The sequence below is a fragment of the Lacerta agilis genome, chromosome 11 (assembly GCF_009819535.1).
Source record: "Lacerta agilis isolate rLacAgi1 chromosome 11, rLacAgi1.pri, whole genome shotgun sequence".
In the NCBI taxonomy this organism is placed as follows: Eukaryota; Metazoa; Chordata; class Lepidosauria; order Squamata; family Lacertidae; genus Lacerta; species Lacerta agilis.
In genome coordinates, this window is record NC_046322.1 from 16,027,094 (window position 1) to 16,044,182 (window position 17,089).

At 45.5% G+C, this 17,089-nt stretch overlaps 1 protein-coding gene across 2 annotated transcripts in view; it reads left to right on the plus strand.

Moving 5' to 3' along the window:
• RAI14 (retinoic acid induced 14) overlaps nt 1-17,089 on the plus strand; it is an 86,816-nt gene that overhangs the window by 25,961 nt on the left and 43,766 nt on the right. The window lies entirely within an intron of this gene.

Sequence of the window (17,089 nt, forward strand, 5' to 3'; positions counted from 1 at the left end):
GTGTGCCCTTAGTCACATTACTTTAGCCTTGTCAGGAATATACCTTGATGTTCTATTCTGCACTAATGCAGCTGTCTGAGAAGAATGAGGGTGCTTGGTAGACTGGCCATGGTGCTGATATCCTCACCAGTGATGATATCATGGTAGAAAATTTAAAGGTCGCAATACGGGATGGAAGGTATAAAGTTTCTGCTCTTGACAGCATGAGTCACACCTTATCTCACACTATAGCAAGGGAGCTGAGGTCATAAGCCTGGGTGATCAGCATCTCTATAGTTACTTTGGTGATGTTCCAGGGAAGCTTCAAACAAAGCTGCAGTAACTTACATAGCAGTAGGATATGTAGATTACACTGTAGTGTCCTAATCCTCTCCGAAATGCACATATGTGGTTTGCATTCCAAAAGCAACCCAGTAGTTACCTTCCAGCTAGAATATGTTGACATAGCAACAGGTTTAATACCTGTCCAGGCCAGGCTGGAGCGGAGAGTGGTCAGTTGTAAAGTTGTACCTGGAGGACATAGCTTCCCACTCATGGCCTTGCGCCTAGTCGCTGGAGCTGTGTGGGGACTTGGAATAGGCGATCTGGAACAGATCGCGTTCGTAACACGGGCTACCACTGTAGTTGAAATAGTTAGGATTGTTTACTTTGGAGCAATGCAAAAGAGATTTGTGTCTAGCAGGTAAAAAGTGATGGTGTGTCTGGGTGTGCTGGACCCATTTTATGATGGTGTGGTTTCTAGAGTTCACTGGCCAAGCCTTCATAACATTGAGCACCAGTGTTTACAAAAGTAAGTTTCATTTGCACAGCCGTAAATATTTGAGAAGCAAAGGGGTTCCAGTCTTGTAACCCAACACCTACAATGATAATCAATGTTAGCTGTCTTGAGTTTCAATAGCATGCAAAACTCTTGGGAGTCTGCAGTCAAGGTCAGATGCCTACTTTATGACATCAGACCCTGAAATGTTTTAATGTTGTTAACTGAAAAAAAGCTGGGAGAGAAAGGGAGACACCAGAATAATTAAAGGAAAGCTTTGCCAAGATAGATTTGAGAGGAAGGACTTCAGGGAGGTGGCAAAGTATAGGCATTTGAATAATTGCTACACCTACTCTGAATTTTGTGGAAGGATTTGGCAAAGAAATGATGGCAAGGATCCAAAGAATTGTGGAGCTTGTTCTATGAGCCCAAAAAGCTTCACATTATAGCTGGGTTTTTCTCCTAAACAGCCCAATGTGCTGGATGGAAACTGCTTTTAAAACTGGCTTTTCTGTGTGTGTGCCAAAAGCCATTTCCCACGCACAAAATGGGGCAAGTTGTTGCTGCTTAAAGGAAGAAACTCAAACTCCACTGGGTGAGCATAAACCAGTGGTAGGGGACATGTGGCCTGGGGGCAACATGAAGCCCCTGACTAATTTATTGCCATCTTCTCAATATTGCCACACACAGACAGAGAGATGGGGTGGCACAGAGGCAGCTAGCCCAATGTGTTATCCTTTGAGGAATGTCACCCACCCACAGCATAAAGACTAGTCTAAACCAGCAGTATAAGGCAGCTTCTTATGCTACATCAGACCATAGGGTCTATCTAGCTCAGTATTGCCTGCACTGACTGGGAGCAGCTCTCCAGGATCTCTCCCAGTGGGTTCTCTCTTGGGATGCTGAGATTTGAAACTAGAACCTCCTGCATTCAAAGCTGAGGCTCCGACACAGAGCTGGAGGCCCTCCCTAAATTTGCAGGATTCTGGCCTTTGCATAATACGTTGTTATATGACTACTTCAGATTTCATTGCATTTGAGTCTTTGAAGGGGGTGCGCATAGCTCACTCAGCTCACGCCAGGAAGTTTCAGGCAGCATCTCTGTCTCAGGATGTCTCTATCCGGTCTTCCCAGATGCCTGGTGCAACTCAGAATGACCTCTTGTGCATCTGGTGTGTGTGTGTGGTGCTGGTTAATGCAACGTACCACTTAATATGTATTGTGGCCAGCTCTGTTCTTGAATTCCTTCTATGCAGGAATTTGCTCCTGGCAGGAAGTGAAAACCAATGGCACAGATTCCATTACAAACATCCCAGAAACATTTGGGTATGTTTCTAATAAGGAACTCTTCACTGGCCCACATGCAGAGAGGGTGAGCCCTACTCTTAACGAAGGCTACTTTTGGCCATTCTGTGACACTGAAAACCAGAGAAACAAATCCTTTGTATTTAAGGCATAAAACCTTGGCTGCAATCCAGAGAATCGTGTGACCAGCCAGGCTCCGTTGTCGCCTGCGGAAGGCAATGAACGATCTGCAAGTGAAGGTCATTCTGTAACCAAAAAGCAATGCTGGCCCCTGGTCCCTTATCTTAACAAGTGAGTTGTTTATGCACATGGAATTAAGGACATATGTAACCTCTTATGTACAGCAGCATTTGGTTCCTCTTGACCCAGTGACTTTTGGCTTATTGATTCCCAACTAGGGAATGAGAGGATTTATGAACACTGATGGGGATTTATGTTTCTCGTCCCCAAGAGCATTTAAAATAGCATCTAGCAAACAATTATGAGTCTGAGGATACTCCCTAGTGTGTGTATAAATTCTCCCGTCCTTACTTCCACACATGCAGTGGCTCTGGGAGGCAAATAAATTGAATTTTCATCTTTCATCTTTTTTTTCACCCCCTCTTTGTCCCAGAGCATAAAATGAGTCCTTCTCCTACAAATATTGGCTGTTGTGCATAAAAGTAGATTTGCTTTAAATTGAAATCTTGTTCCCCTTCTTTTTCTTTTCTTTTGACCTAAGCCAAAGGATGCTTGGAGCTTTTTCACGTGACTCTCTGGGCATGTGGTAGGCATTTGCTTGGAGAAGTATGTGCATGTTGAATCTTGGAGTGAGGCAGTTGTATACATATGTTGCCAGAAATGGGGCTTGGCTTTTGGCATGCCACCTCAAAACACCCTTTTCAAGCATTTGCAGTGGCATGCCAACCCTTTTAAATGTTCATATAGATTGGCTGCTTTTATTGTGCAAGTCGGTCTGGGAACATTTACACTGAAGGTTGCCAAAGAGCAGTTTCCCCCAGTGTGGTGCCTTCCTGATGTTTTAGACTACGGTTCCCATCCTCCTTGAACATGGGCCATACTAGCTGGCGCGATGAAATCCAGTGTAACTGGAGGGTACCAGATTGAGGTTTGCACCTAGTGGTGGATTCGCCCAACCAGCTGCCTATCACAGCTCCTATGACATTTATACAGTGTCTGTTGTACACTCAACAACTGTGTGAAGAGGCCCTTAACTGGGAGCAGTGTTAGAAATTCCCCAGTTGCCAGGCACGTATTGCGACTGGCTTGGGTCCAATTGTGACTACATGGAGATCTTCGGATGCCAGGTTGGCAACTAATATCTCCATCTGGCTGGTCCCTCCAGCTTTCTTAAGCAGCCAAACAGAGGAGCTTGCTTATTGCACTTATATCCCACCTTTTCTCTCTCCAAAGAGTACAGTGTGGTGTAGTGGTTAAGAGCGGTAGACTCGTTATCTGGGGAACCGGGTTCGCGTCTCCACTCCTCCACATGCAGCTGCTGGGTGACCTTGGGCTAGTCACACTTCTCTGAAGTCTCTCAGCCCCACTCACCTCAGAGTGTTTGTTGTGGGGGAGGAAGGGAAAGGAGAATGTTAGCCGCTTTGAGACTCCTTCGGGTAGTGAAAAGCGGGATATCAAATCCAAACTCTTCTTCTTCTTCTTCTTCTACATGGTTCACACCCCTCCTTAGTTAATCCCTGCAATGACCCTTTGGGGTAGGTTACGAGGCTGTGAGAAGGTTATCCAGTGAGCTTCATGACCGAGTGGGGACTGGAATCTTGATCTCCCAGGTCTTAGTCCGACACACTAACCACTACACCACCAAAGTGGTTCCCTAGAGTACTTCTGCTGTGGGGCAGCTCTGTAAATTAAGTAGGTAAATATGGGGAGAGCAAAACGTTACTTTGAGAAGGATCTGAAATACTTTCCTTGAAGCTTGAATTTGTTCTATTTGATGTTTTAATGCAGGCTTCCTCAACCTTGGCCCTCCAATGTTTTTGGCCTACAACTCCCATGATCCCTAGCTAGCAGGACCAGTGGTCAGGGATGCTGGGAATTGTACTCTCAAAACATCTGGAGGGCCGAGGTTGAGGAAGCCTGTTTTAGAATCATAGAGTTGGAAGAGACCACAAGGGCCATCCAGTCCAACCCCCTGCCAAGCAGGAAACACCATCAAAGCATTCCTGACAGATGGCTGTCAAGCCTCCGCTTAAAGACCTCCAAAGAAGGAGACTCCACCACACATTGGCAGCAAATTCCACTGTCGAACAGCTCTTACTGTCAGGAAGTTCTTCCTAATGTTTAGGTGGAATCTTCTTTCTTGTAGTTTGAATCCATTGCCCCATGTCCGCTTCTCTGGAGCAGCAGAAAACAACCTTTCTCCCTCCTCTATATGACATCCTTTTATATATTTGAACATGGCTATCATATCACCCCTTAACCTTCTCTTCTCCAGGCTAATGTATTGTGAACCAGTTTGAGATTTTTCTTGAAAATATAAAGCTGTATAGAAATGAGATCATCAACAGCTTCGCTGCAGAAAAAGCCCCCTAAACATTCCATTGTAAAGACCATAACCTAGGTTTAAAATGCCATTTGGCACTTGGCTTATATCATAAACTCATAGAATTGTAGAGTTGGAAGGGACCCTGAGAATCGTCTAGTCCAGCCCCCTGCAATGCAGGAATATGCGGCTATCCCATATGAGGATCAAACCTGCAACCATAGCAGTATCAGCACCATGCTCTAATCAGCTGAACGATCTATATATGAGTTTCAAACACCACCTATGAGTCTCTGCAGGTTTCATCTAATTCTTATATAGGATTGGGCTGAAAATTAGCATGAAGGCCGACACGTGTTCTGAACAGAGGCTGGGAACCTGTGGCCCTCCAGATGTTGCCGAACTACTTTCCCATTATTCCTGGCCTTTGGCCATGCTGACTTGAGCTGATGGAAGTTGGGAATCCAACCACACCTGGAGGTTCCCCATCCTTGTTTTAAATTATCTTATTTCTTCCCATTCCTCTCTCTTGGAAGGAGAGATCATGGCTGCACAGATGTGATTTATGCAATTTTTTAAAGCCCCATCTATGCACAGCGGTGCAGAGCTAGCAACAGTTATTACACAACAAAATTCCCACTGAACTGATAACTTCTCGTGGCTGCTCTTGTTTGTTGAAAGAAAATGTAAAAGAAAACTCAGTGTGACACCTTTCAGATAATTTTTGGAGTGGGGAATGGGGGGGGGAATAGATTCTTTGTAAACGCAGGAAGAATTTTTAATGGACTGGTGGGTACATGAGCTGCTTATAGGTCTTTACTGGTATATGGGGCTGAGATTGTCAGTGATATTCTTGAAAGTCTTCTCAACGCAGCTGTTATTTGCAAGCATGTTTAAACCCCATAATATATTTCGTCTGAAACACAGTTCCCTATTGCGTTCGGTGCACTTAGCCGTAAGCTGTAGTAGCTACCAGTGGAACTGGCTGTATCTTCAGTACTTCCAGTAATGTCATTTTATATAATGTCAGGATGTATGCTGAGGGTTGATAAAAGCTCAGTGAGACTGGCTGTCATCCATCTTCCACTTGCATCTTCCTGTTTTGACATTGACTGTTTGGGAAAACCCTCTTCAAAGGCATGCGTTATATACATATTCACTTTAAAAAGGACCCTGGGATATATAAAGAAAGCCAGAGAAGCTGTTAATGAGCTATTTTGTTTCCAGAAAATGCCCGTGACCTGTACATTTCAGTTGTCTGCTGTTTACAAGATGCCTTGATTTAAAGTCTTCTGCCAATTTATGGGTTCTGGTTCCAAACAGTGGAATAGTACAACTCCCTTTGCTGATTCTCAAGACTTGCTTGTTATGTGAGCAGGACAAGAAAAGGCAAAGACCCTGAAATAAAGACATAAAGGTTAGTTTTTTAGTGTGGCAGAACTTGCATTTACATCTCAGTTATAAATACAGATCTCCTGATTTACTGCAAATTAATTGAATCCTTCACCTGTGCTCTTCCTGTTCCAAACTCGTGGCTTCCTGGTTCCCTAAGGGCCAATTAACGGATTTGACAAAAAACATGTTTGCATTCAGCTTGCTATGGCAAACAGAGGAGATGTCGCAACTTACAACAGTCTGGCAAATCGGCACATGCCAGGGAGACAAAATTAAGAGTGGCACCCTGGTGCATGTCTCAGCATTTTCCCTTCGCACACTGGGGTGTTGCAGCAAATATCACTGCTGAATTGTAGACGGCTCAGTCTGTTGGGCTTCAGGCCCGGAGACTTGGAAGCAAAGCCCTGTGAGATCAAGGGTGATACCTGCTCAAGAAGAGAGTTCGGCTCATAGGTACCTCCTTCTTTCTCTTTCTCATCTCAAGCCTCAGCTGATCCACCTGTGCAGGATCTTCCCACCATCCCTCACAAAACTAGGTGCGTTTTTAGGGTTGACCAGGGAGGAGGTTGCTGTTAAGTTGGTTTTAGTCTGTAGCATAGAGATCCTCTGGAAGAGTTGCTAAGCTACATACTGTCATTTCCTTAGTTCAGCAGATAACTGGCATATACTGCAGGCAAATCAAAGTACTTGGGACTGAACTTGTAGCGGTTTCGCAGTGCACATGTCACAGTATCTTAGCTTCCACCCTATTAGCAACTTTGCTGTCCTCCGTGAACATCCTGGGGGTGATTTTGCAACTAAATGGCAGCCATCGGATATCTGCTCTGCTAATGATATGTCACAATGCTTTATCCCTTTCAGTGGGAAAACCTGTTTTGGTTTCTTATATCAATAGTGCTTTTAGGTAGTAGGTGCTATGGTATAAGCTGGTGCCTGTAATGACGCAACACTGTTATATCGGCCTTTTGTGCAAAGTTGAGCAAGTGCTAGTAGAAGCTTGCTGCTGTTCACTCAGTATGCATGTGAGCAGCCGGATTCTTGGGGTCAGTTGCTGCTGTTAATAGACAGAAGTGGGCAAGAAGAGGTGGCTTCGCTTTTAACATTGACAGCAGCATTGACTACTTCTTTAGGGTGCATTTTGCAAGGTTGCTCAACCTCCAAAGTAGAGCCGATGCATTATCTGCTGAAGTCAGATTGGATTGGAAAATGAATATTTTCCAGTACGTTTTTTCCTAGGCGAAACACACTTATTTGTTTCAAACCTCCAGTAGCTCATGACCTGAAACACTAAGTAATAGCCATATGATTTTCACCAATAAACTTTGTCCTTCAGATGCTTTTATTCGATCCTTCCTTTTTTTGTTTTTCTTTTCTTTTCTTTTTTTGTTTTTAAAAAGGTTTCAGGTGTATGATGCTTCTGGCAGTGGCAAATTTTCCACACATCTGTGAGACATTTCCTTCTGTTTGTGTTTAAGTCTCTTTCATATTTTATTTGTTACTAGCAGTCACAGGTCTTGGGTCCGCACTAATTGTACTCTTGTTCCGTCTGTGTTTAACTTCTGGCAGCGAAGGCAGAATTATCTGGGCCTGCCCTCCAGCTCACCTCTGCATTACCTGTAACGGTTCCTCAAGCCTATCAATTTGCTATGGAGGCCAGAATGCAGAGTTAGGATGTGTGGGAACTCATATCAATCTCCCACTGGATGGCTGGGAGGCAAGGAACCTGTTTCAAATGGTAAAACAGGTGGATAACTTTTTTCGATCTGAGGCCCACATTCTCATATTTGGCCACCTTCCGGGGACCACATGCCCCTGGTGGATAGGGCCAGAGGCAAAAGCGGGCAGAACAATGAACATAAATGTCACTTATTTACAGTAGGCACTTGCCTAACTACCGGTACCTCTATCCTCTAGCCAGGTAAGGAAGTGCCCTTATCAGAGTTCAGCCAGCCAGCCACATTCCAGCCAGGCAAAAATCATTTGAGGAAGGTGAGGGCGGGTGTTCAGAGGAGAGAAGGGGTACCTGGCAAGAGTCCCAAGGCTCAGATAGAGTCCCAGAGGGTCACATTTGGCCCTTGGACCTGCTTTGGGCTTTGATTCAGTTTAATATTTGCTGCTTTTCCAAGAAGCAAGTAGAGCTCAAAGCTTGAGGTTCCTTATCCCACGATTAAAGCCAGGGAACCTATATTGCAGCACCCTTTGATTAGAGGGGAGGAAAGATATACAATTGTGCCATCAACAGGACTTTGGCGGGAGGCCTGTCCTTGCTTAGACACTCCCCCCCCCCCCAGAAAAGCACACTTAACAGATGCAGGATCAGCTGTTGTCATGCTAGTGTACCACCAGCTGCATTGTGGTTTTATACACCCGTGTTTGGTCCCTCACAACACTGTTACCCCTCCAGACTTTTGGCTTTTGGTAGTGCCTATATATGAGGTTCAAGCAGAGCAGTTTCTGCTTAGGAGAATGAGTGAGTGCAAACCAAACACTTAACAATGGGGACATGAAGCAGCCGGGGGATATCTTGGTCTGCTGAGACATTCCATCCCTGACCTGGAAGTCACTATACTTTAAACAAAGCAATACCAAGAAAAATGATTGAAGGTGGGGTTGGAGCAGAAAACTTGCCTCCCTGGAATTCATTTGCAAGTTTTATCATTGTCGGCTGCAGTTCTGGTAATAGCCTCCTTCCCTTCCCAAAGCTTTTATTTTATTTCTGTATGGAGTATCAAGCTGGGGTGAACCAGGGAGAGACAGATGATTATTAGGTAGGGAGAAAAGAGACAAGGGTTGCGTTGTGGATACAGTCAAATAACATTGTCTTGCTAATTTTTAGAAAGCAGTGAAGTCACAAGAATGACACACCTTGTATTGTGGCTTATGAATGTGGGTTGCATCGTCGCTCCGAAGTACCTGCCTCACCTCCACATGGTGCTAATGTTTAGTGTTCATCATCCAACGCATTTCTTGTTCAAAGGGGTATCTGCTCCCTTCCATGCTGCTTTTGAGCACTTTTATCTTGTGGGGTGGAATCCTGACCCTCTGCAGCTTGCCTTTCAACGCTATCCTTTTGCATGCCAGTGCCTTTCTAACTTATAGGAAGAGGGTGCTTTGCAGCATCTGACCTTACCAGGCCTGTCAAAATGGTGTGACCATGCACCAGCCTTTGTGCCTAATTTTGACCCCCCCCATGCCCCTCCACACAAGACCCCACCAATTTGGAAAGCTGCGGCAAAAAGAAAAAGTAGGCATGTTGCTCGGGTGGGAGCAGAGAGGTCGCCACATCACCCAGCATTCATGTGAGGCAGAGAGGTCTCCATATGACCAAGCACAGGAAATGCAAGTCCACCCTTCCCCACCTATCTAGGCATTTTAGCAGTGCAATGGTGTAGCAAGGGCAGTGCCACAGGGAGGGTTGGGGTGCAAAATTTCAAAAGAAAAAAAAGTAGTAATAATAAAAGTGCAATCTTCCCATCACACAGAAAATTCTCCCAATGTTTGCATGGGTGGACAGAGGCAGATTTGGGCAACAGCCTGTCCTGCTCTCCACCATGCTAAATACTCATGGGGCCGCAGCTGCCACTTGGGTAGGTCATGGAGCTATTGCCCCTTCATTCCTGCCTATTGACTGGTGATGCTGAGGATACTTGCCTTGCCCCGGGCGCTGGCAAGCCACGCTATGCCACTGGTGGTGGGCTACCAGTTCAGAAGAAAGCTGTAGGGAAGGATTAGCAGAGAACATTCATGTACTTACACTTTGAAAGGGGTCGGGGTACATATGTGTGCACATTAGGCTGAGGAGGACCCAGCATTATCTGCCTGAGAGTATATTAATCAAATGGGGGGGGGGGTTGAAGTGCCTCTGAGTCACACAGAATCTTCCCACAATGTTTCCTGGGGTGCGTGTGTGTGTCTGAATATTTGCACCTATGAAAGAGTTCTTTTGTAAGACTCAAAGGCTTGCTTTCTGCATTTTAACACTCAAAATTGGTGTTACCAGCAAGGGAGATGATGCATCCAGTTTGTGTTAAAAGTGTGATGCTTTTGAGAGAGCGACTCTCCCTAATATGGGCAGAGTGCTTTAGAAAGGCAACAAAATGGGCAGATGTGGAATGAGACACTGATTGATTGATTAATTAATTTGTGGTACTTGTGCTTCATGCAAAATCCCCCCCCCCCTTTCTTAAATATTCCAAGATCAGTCTTCAAAATGTTTGTTTTGGATTTAGGACGTCTTTAAAATGCAGCATGCCTATTTGTGCAATACCTTTTTAAAAATAGCTGGGCAGCTGGCTTCCAGGAATACTTGTCCATGTCACATATATCTGACGCCTTTCTTGTCTCTTGAGGCCACTGACTACATTGCATATTTTATGATTACAGTGCAGCATTTTAATGGACCTCTGCCATATGTTTGAGTCATCTGCTCCATCTCCTGGTTTTGGGAGGATTACACATGGAGCTTCTAAAGATTATGAAACATAACAGAAGAAAACTAACTCTTAGAGCACAGTAGACTCTATCCACTTGTATCGGTCAGAACATGTAACCTGCTTAAAGCAAATACTGGGTCAAATACTAGCATTATTATGGGGAAAGCCTGTTGGTTTTGTGGGTCTTCATAAGAACGAAGTTGGGGGGGGGGAGAGACTTCTGATTTAAGGCAATGGCAGGCTGCCAAAAGCTTCTCCAAAATCAGTTACAGTGGTACCTCGGGTTAAGTACTTAATTTGTTCCGGAGGTCCGTTCTTAACCTGAAGCACCACTTTAGCTAATGGGACCTCCTGCTGCCGCCGTGCCGCCAGAGCACGATTTCTGTTCTTAAGTTCTTAACCTGAAGCGTACTTAACCTGAAGCGTACTTAATCCGAGGTACCACTGTATTTCAGTGTGGTATGTTTTTCCTAATAAAAACACCTCATTTCTTTCTGAGAAGTGCACTTTACTAAATAATTTTTTTGAGTGGGAAGCCCTAAATTAGTCACTCCCTTCGCCCATCTGTTCCTGGAAACTGTTCAAAACAGTAACTCACTCACTTGCTCGGTGCGATAATAAGAAGCTTAGCCTGGAAAGAAAGCAACCTGGGCACACGATTGCTGTAAATTGTGGCAATTGCCATGATATTGGCAGCTTTGGCAAGAGTGAACCTAATGCCCGAATTGCATTTCTCCCAGCTGCAAACAAGCCCAAAGTATGTGTGTGCTTGAAATCCACCCATTGTTACCTTTGCCTTGTCTGCGCCCTCTGCTCTTTTTTTGTTTCCTCCACTGCCACATTTTAGATTGTAAAATTCTCAGGGCAGGGATCAGTTTGCAGGCCTGTATCTTGGGGAGAGCCCATAGCTCAGTGCAATGTTAGGAACTCTGATATATAAGCTAGGCGCCAAACAGCTCCTTAAACCAAGGTTGCAGTCACCAAAACAGAATGTCTAGTTGCCATTTGGGGGCAAGACGGCTCTCAAGTCTTATTTTTCAAATGATGGATTGACTGTGATTGATTCTCAAACATCTGGCTAGTTCAGATGACAACCTTGAGCTAAAAACTTTGAGAACTTAAAGAAGAAAAGTCACTTGATCCAGGGACAGTCCACAAATATACCGGTATTCACCTGTTCCAACCCCTTTTTCTTAATGGTGACTGCTCCTGCTCAGGCTGCACAGGGACAGCATTTTGGTTCCTGAAATTCATTCTGATTGCGCAGATCAAAATATAACTGATAGAATTCTACAGAATTTGGTATTAGTGTGTGAAAACAGTCAAGGTCCAACGATTCCAAGGCATGCATCTCCAGGTGGTGGAGGTGTCCGGTGTCATCCTGGTGCCCAGGCATCTTCAATTGGTCACAAGTGGTCGATAGCCAGGTGCAAAATGTGGCTGACTAATTTTGAACACTGGCTCAGTGGCAGAACATGTTTATGAATTATGTATAGATTATCACAGGGACGCGGGTGGCGCTGTGAGTTAAATCACAGAGCCTAGGTCTTGCTGATCAGAAGGTCGGCGGTTCGAATCCCTGTGACGGGGTGAGCTCCCGTTGCTCGGTCCCTACTCCTGCCCACCTAGCAGTTCGAAAGCATGTCAAAGTGCAAGTAGATAAATAGGTACCACTCCGGCGGGAAGGTAAATGGCGTTTCCGTGCGGTGCTCTGGTTTGCCAGAAGCGGCTTTGTCATGCTGGCCACATGAGCTGGAAGCTGTATGCCGGCTCCCTCGGCCAGTAAAGCGAGATGAGCTTCGCAACCCCAGAGTCATCCGCGACTGGACCTAATGGCCAGGGGTCCCTTACCTTTACCTATAGATTATCACAAAGGTGTGGGGGGGTGTTTGTGGAGGGGTAGCACCTCTGGTGAGGGACGTGTCATGCTCCTTCTGTGATAGTTTGTCCACCTTTGCTCCCCACCCTGCACTCAGTTTTCACCTGTAGCTTCCAGCAGCTGTCAGCATGTGACAGTGGCCACACCCTGGGAATGGCTTCAACTTGCCTGCTAAACCAGGTGAGGGTAGCCAATGGATGGTGCCTTGTACTCTGACTTCCAGCAACTCCTTTAGCCAAGCTAGTGCCAAACGCATTGCTCTGCTTTCCTTTGAACCACATCAGCAAGACCAAGAAGGTGGTCTTGTCTGGGTGCAGCCCAGGACCTCCATACACACTGCCCAGATTTGCTCCCTGGTGTGGTCACTTTGGTGCTGCTAACACAGTGGATTGACTTCACTCCTCCATTTTCTCTCGAGACAGGCAGATGCCAACAACAATCACTGAATGGAATTATTGTTTTATCAAATATTGAATTGAAAGCCTCTCGGTTCATTGCAGCAGCAGCATATTGTTCAGTGTTTCATATTGTTTGCCTTTTGGTGTTGTCTTGTAAAGTAACCTTTGGCTTCTTCTTTTTTTGGAAGGAACAGCAGGGTACAAATGGATGGCTCTGCACTTTTCATACCATATTCTAACTGCTAGACACTCCTAATGATTTTTCAGGCCTGGAGATGGCCTCCTTTGCTTGAATCCCTGGATAGCCATTGCCACTTGAGGGGTAGACATTGCTAGGCTTAAGGGGTCCAGTGGTCCAGGCGGCTTTGTAAGTTTGCGTACATTTGCTTATGTTGCACTAAAGCACAGGTGGTGCTGTTGTATAATCAGTGAAATTTATTGTCATTGGTGTTGGGGTGGGGGTGGGGGTAACTAGTGGAGAAAAGTCAATAGGTGCAAAAGGGTTGATTTTCAAATTGGTTATTGGATTTCCTGGTGCTTTTGGAACATCTGCATTCTTGGGAGAGACCACTCAGCATGTACTCAATAATAAAACAGACAAAGGAAAGCATTATTTTGCAGTATTGAATATTGATCACACTTTGAAGAAAGCAGCTATTTTTATTTTTATTTTTTACCATTAATTTACTTTATTGGGTAGCAACTTTGCTAGAGCAGGGATGGGGGATCTGAAGCTTGCCATTTGCATGTGGCTCAGCGGCTAATTTCACGCGACAAGCAATCTGGGTCTCCCCCAGCATTAGGTGGGGAGCAAGATGGTAGACGGAAGAGGTGGTTGAGAGGGAGAGAGGTGGGTTAGTGGCCCCCGAAGACTTGTGGCATGGGTACCCTGATGGAAAATCCTTGAAGGATGGAGAAAACATTCCCTGGAGAATGAAATACAGTATACCAGTACACTGGTCTTAACTGGATAGATAAATGAGTGGCTGCCCCTGAAGAGGAACACAGATCATGGAATCACAGAATTGGAAGGGACCACAAGTCATCTAGTCCATTGCAAGAATCTTTTGTCCAACGTGGGGCTCAAACCAACAACCCTGAAATTAAGAGTCTCATTCTCTACCAACTGAGCTATCCCTGTTGGATGCTGTATCAGGGAACATGATAACCAATTTCTAAACCAATCCTCTTGCAGTAGTTGGCTCTGTTGCTTCATCTTTTGGAGATGTGAAGGAACCCGCCTTTGCTTTGTTCAGAGCAGTTGCTACTTTCTCACAGCAGTGAACTGCCACCACTTGTGCAAATCCAGGAAGGAAAAGGCAGAAGAGAAGTGCTGAATGGGATTGGGATGTTGGGTTTGAAGAGAGGTACTAACAGCTGCACCTCCTGAACACTTTTTGTTCCTTGTTCTTAGTCTACCTAAAGAGGTTGAATTAGTCCAGATAATTTGTGTTTGGCTGAGTGGATAGATGCAAAGCTACTGTCTCCGACACTTATCATCCTCACAATTCTTTTTTTACAAGCAAGTACTAATTAGCTTGTGAATCACCTATCTCCTTGTCTACATCTCAGACGTCCATCATATTGTGTTCACTTCTGTGTTTGTGTCTTTAGGAATGCAAAAGGCATTTCCTTTTATAATTAAATTGTCCTAGAAGACTGGATGGTAACTAGTCAGCTAAGAGGTACATCAACAATATGTGACTTCTGGGAATAGGTTTTTTCTTGTTGCTGAATGAAGAGGTGGGGGGCGGGGAATACACCCAGATTCCAGAGAATTGCTCATACTTGGCTTAGCTGCACACAGGAGCCCATTGTTTTCTGCTGCAAAAAGCCAAATTATAATTTTAGGGCTACTAATTCAGGGGTTTCTTTTTGAGGGCTTTTCCAGACTTCTTCTACTTTGAAAATGCATGCAACCAAATAAGAAAAAGTGTATCCTGGCTGTTTGCCTTGGGGATTTATTGGTTTTCAAACATTAACAGAGAACAACAAAGAGAAGGGGGACACACACAAAGAAAAATCCATGTAAATGGGAAAATACAAGCTTAGACAGTCACTCTCCAGCCTTTGAGGCAGAGGTTTTCCACATCAACTGCTACCTGATTCTGTGAATTATCAGATCTGTGTACACGGAGGTCTTGCTATCCGAACACAATACATCCTCAGGATATCATTTGTTAGGTGAGCATTCACATAATACGTCTACGATTTCCATTGATTCCTCTGGGGAAATTTCTAATACATTCCCATCTACTGAATTTTGACCCCAAAATGATGTGTGTGTTGGGGGGGGGAACCCTTAGGGAAACTCTCTGAAACCTTGCAAAAGTCAAACAAGGAAAGGAAGAAAATGCTCTCTTACTTGTCTGAATTCCCTTCCTCTCACCCACCAAGGTTTCTGGCAAAACGGCTGTCACAGACCAACAAAACACAAAAAGTTAGGCTTTTTACAGGCTGCTGATTTGTTATTACATGCAGGTTCAGCTGTTTAGATATCTGAATCTGTGAAGTGTATAGTGAAATTTGAGTACTACCGTATTTTTCGGTCCATAAGGCGCTCCGGACCACAAGACGCACTTGTTTTTTAAAGGGGAAAAACCAGGGAAAAATATTTTCCTGGTTTTCCTCCTCTAAAAAACACGGAGGGGAGCGCTGGAGGGGAAGCCCCTTCTCCCTTCACAGCGGCTCATCCCCGCTTCCTTAAAGGGACATGGGGACGAGGGGAGAAGGTTTCTCCCCTCCTCCCCATGTCCCTTTAAAGCAACAGGGGATAAGCCTGCTTTTGGCGTCGGGGCGCAGGGTGGTGGAGAAAGCAGCAGCATCCCCGCTGTTTCCTCCACCATCCCATGCCTTGCACCGATCCCAAAAGCCTGCTTTTGGGATTGGCGGGCAGCGCGTGGGGTGGTGGAGGAAATCCTCTACCAACCTCCCTGCCGCCCACCGATCCCAAAAGCAGGCATCGCAGCTGCCTCCCCCCACCTCCCGCCGAATACGGCGGGGGATGGGGGGAGGCAGCAGAGATGTTGGTGGTTCGTGCTAGCAGCTCCGTTCACGGAGCTGCTGGCACGATCCACCAACATTCCCTTTGCTCCCCGCCGCCTTCCCCCATCCCCCGTCGCGTTCGGCGGGACGTGGGGGGAGGCGGCGGAGGTGTTGGTGGATCGTGCTAGCAGTTCCGTGAACGGAGCTGCTGGCACAATCCACCAACATCCCCTTCGCTTCCCGCCGCCTCCCCCCATCCCCCGTCGCGTTCGGCGGGAGGTCGGGGGAAGCAGCGGAGATGTTGCTGGATCGTGCTAGCAGCTCCGCTCGCCGAAAGAAGCTTCTTTCGGTGAACGGAGGTGCTGGCATGATCCAGCAACATCGCTGCTGCCTCCCCCCACCTCCCGCCGAATGCAGCAGGGGATGTGGGGAGGCAGTGGGAGCGAAGCCTTCGCTCCATAAGGCACACAGCGATTTTCCCTTCCATTTTAGGAGGGGAAAAGTGTGTCTTATGGAGCGTAAAATACAGTAATTCCTCATGTTTGGATAAGTGAATTTTCACATGAGCATTTGGCTAGCAGGACCTGCGTGTAATTTAACATCTCAATGTGAAGAATAACTTGCAGAATGTAGATAGTATTTGGATGTAAAAGTTCTCTCATGCAGAGCAACACTATGCTCAGAAGTAGTAACAAATTATTATAGGCCTAGTTTGAAAAATTGTGTTGGATTGCTTGCGCAAATGGGTCACGTGAAGGGACTGCTGAATTGAAAGTGCCCTGAAGGTTTCCATATGTCTACATTTTTCTCATTTATGGAAGTTGATACGGAGTTGGTCTGTTTTCAACCAAAGAGTATCAAAACAAGATTTTAACCAGTCATATTCATGATCTAATTTCAAAGTGACCTTTGGCTTCTTCCGGTAAGTTTAGTTGTGTGGTCTGTGAACCACTTAAGGTAAGTGTTGAGAAAGGCCTGGAGAATCAAGAATGCTAAAGAGCAAATATTTGTGGTTTTAAAGATCTTGCCCGGTGGAGTTGGAGGACTGAATCCCCAGCCTTCATTGAGCCAAAACACCAATGTGTCACCGTACAGCAGTTGCACAGCACTGTGTTTCCTGTTTCCTTTGAGTGGGCCATTTCAGAGATAGTCCTCTGCGAGAATCAAAACTTTTTCTTAACAAGGAGGATGGGATTTTGCCATTCGCTCAGGAGATACCTGATTATCATTTGGGACATTCTAATTATTGGCAAAGGTCCGTATAGTTAAAGCTATGGTTTTCCCAGTAGTAATGTACGGCAGTGAGAGCTGGACCATAAAGAAGGCTGATCGCCGAAGAATTGATGCTTTTGAATTATGGTGCTGGAGGAGACTCTTGAGAGTCCCATGGACTGCAAGAAGATCAGACTTATCCATTCTTAAAGAAATCAGCCC